This window comes from Alexandromys fortis, unplaced genomic scaffold (assembly GCF_014885135.2).
Source record: "Alexandromys fortis isolate MF-2015 unplaced genomic scaffold, M_Fortis_MF-2015_v1.1 scaffold_25, whole genome shotgun sequence".
NCBI classification, from domain to species: Eukaryota; Metazoa; Chordata; class Mammalia; order Rodentia; family Cricetidae; genus Alexandromys; species Alexandromys fortis.
The window spans coordinates 13,949,152-13,952,052 of record NW_026067904.1 but is presented as its reverse complement, the minus strand read 5'-3'; positions in this window follow the sequence as shown (position 1 = coordinate 13,952,052).

The window sequence follows — 2,901 nt, the reverse complement described above, 5'->3', positions numbered from 1 at the left end:
CCACCTCCCATTTCCCTCCCCCTCCCCCAGTCAAGTCCCCCTCCCTCGTCAGCCCAAAGAGCAATCAGGGTTCCCTGCCCTGTAGGAAGTCCAATGACCACCCACCTCCATCCAGGTCTAGTAAGGTGAGCATCCAAACTGCCTAGGCTCCCACAAAACCAATAAACACCTTAGTAACCAGCAGAAACAGCTGTATTCCTAAAGAATAATGGGAGCCCATATTTAATTAAATCAGTCTGAGGCTGTGGGTGGCTTGATCACAGATTATCTCCTAGTTGTGAGAACATCAAGTACATTTCCTGAAGGGATTGGCGGGAGCTATAAACTCAGGGCCTGGTGCTCTCTAGGACACATGGCAAGTGGCTGTGTGCCATTTGGAAGCTTTCGCTAATGTTTGGAGAGATCTTGTCAAATTTCAGTCAGGCAACTGGGCACTTAGCTGTAGATCAGATCATGATCTGTATGTTCAACATATCTAAAGCAATAAACTTAATTTTCTTCTTTAAGATACTTTGATGATTCTGCTAAAAGGATCATTTTAAATGCTTTCCCACCCATTATGATAGCAAAGCAAGGCTAATTTCCCCTTTCATTATCTCTGACACAAACCATCTGATACACCCATCCCTCTCAGAGACCACTCCTGAGAGATCTGTACGGCGCGTATTGCGGATAAAAGTCCCATTTCATCCCTGTACTCAGAAGTGAAAGATCTGGCAGGGATTCTGGCCTGAGGAAAGTCTATTTGGGCAGATATAACAAAGTGCCACAGACTGCATTATTTATGATGGTAATCGGAAGCTGGGAGTTCACACACAGAAGACTAGATGTCTGGTGAAGGCCTGTGTTCTTACAGATGCTGCCTTCTTATCATGTCTTCATGTGGAGAATGGGGCTAGTTAGCTCCTGAGGTATCTTTTTTCTTAAAAAAAAAAAAAAAGACTTTACTTTCAATTGTGTGTGTGTGGCGGGGGGGGGGGGGGGAGTTATGTACAGGTGTTAGCGAAACCTGGAAGATGGCATTGATCTTCTGGAGCTGGAGCTAAGTGAAGTTGTAAGCAGTCTGGTGTTGTGGAATATCAGTTAAAGATGTGTTACATTTGTTTATGCCGTGGAGCATTTGTTTAATGAGGCAAAGATGTGTTGCATTCTTTTATGTTGCATTTGTTTAACTCTGTGAAGCTGTGTTTCTTTGCCTGTCTAAAACACCTGATTGGTCTAATAAAGAGCTGAATGGCCAATAGCAAGGCAGGAGAAAGAACAGGTGGGGCTGGCAGACAGAGAATAAAGAGGAGGAGGAATCTGGGAGGAAGAGATCAAGGAGTGAGAAAAGAAGAAGAGTAGGATGCGGGGCCAGGCCCTGAGCCACACAGTGGCACGGAATTAGAAGGGAAGATAGAAGTAGAGAAAGGTAAAAGTCCAGAGGCAAAAGATAGATTGGATAATTAGTTAAGAAAAGCTGTCTGGAAACAAGCCAAGCTAAGGCTGAGTATTTATAAGAAAGAGTAAGCTAACGTGTTTTATTTGAGAGCTGAGTTGTGAATCACCAAAGAGCATAACAACAACCAACTACAACCTGACATGCATTCTAGAAACTGAACTTTGGTGTTCTGGAAGAGCGGTGTGGTGACGAGCCATCTCTCCAGCCCAGGATGTCTCTCAACAAGCGAACCAGTCCTATTTCCAGGGGTTCCATCCTCCTGACCTAACACTTCCCCACAGCCCATCTCCTAATATCATGACACTGGAGACTAAGTTTGGACATATGGGCTGGGGTAGTAGCGACGGTGGGAGGGACCAATGGAAGTGTGCACTATAATTTTTTTTAATGCCCAGGAACCATGGGATATTGTCATAAAGTTGAAGTTTTACTTCTCTCATGTTGTATCAGGAGAAGGGGGTTAAGGCTTGTGAGACTCACTGGCATGTGGAGCCGGGGTGGGGGTAGGGGGTGACACACCTTTCAAACATCATTGGCCACAATAGGTGAGCCCAGCCCAAATATTGCCTCCTCAACTTTGTCAGAGCTGATGGATTCCTCTGCATTGCCTAGTGGCATTTCACCCAGTTCCTGTCACTTCTTACATGAATTACTTCCTCTTACTTTGCTCCTCAGCATCCAGGGTTAGCCTACTTCCAGCTCACTTTCCACTGGCTGTTTGTGGGGATGCTCTATGTTCATGTGAGCTATGCAGAGCCTGTTGTGGAAGGGCTCCATCTATGTCGACTGGTTCATTTGGGTTCTTTACCACTACTCTACTGCTGGATGCCTTATGAAACTAAGCTCTGTTCTCTTCTGTCTCTAGGACTTTGAGACTCCTGTGTTATTCCTGGAACCTTCTCCCTCCTTCTCTTTGTCTTCCTACTTATCATGTAAGTTTAGAAGCCACTCTTTCCAAGAGTCCCTCTCTGACCATTTATTTGCCAAAGACGTAGTTTTACCTGGTTCAGAACTAGAAGTAGAAGCTCTCGGCGATGGCAGCCTACTTCTCTTGGCCATCTGTTCCTGTTTTTCGCTTGACTTCTTTCATCCTCATGACCAAACGTTTAGCATATTCTGCAACTTCTCGGTTTCTCTTTGTGCCCTGTTTCTTCAGAGCAATGTGCTGGTGTTAACATTGCAGGACATGTGGAACAACAGGCTGCTGCTCCTGGGCTTCTTGCCTCCCTTGTTCAAGGGCCTTCTGACAACATATGCAGACATCATCTTCCTTAGAGAGATGGGACAGGGTTTCCTTTGGATGCTGCTCACTCTTTGGGGCCTCAATCAACAAGACACAGTAGTGTCCACAAGTTATTTATTTATTTATTTATTATAATAATACAATAACCAAGTTGACAACACCGACACCCACTATGCCTCCAAGAACAGACTTGTGCTTTCTCTCTCCAGCTCTCCTT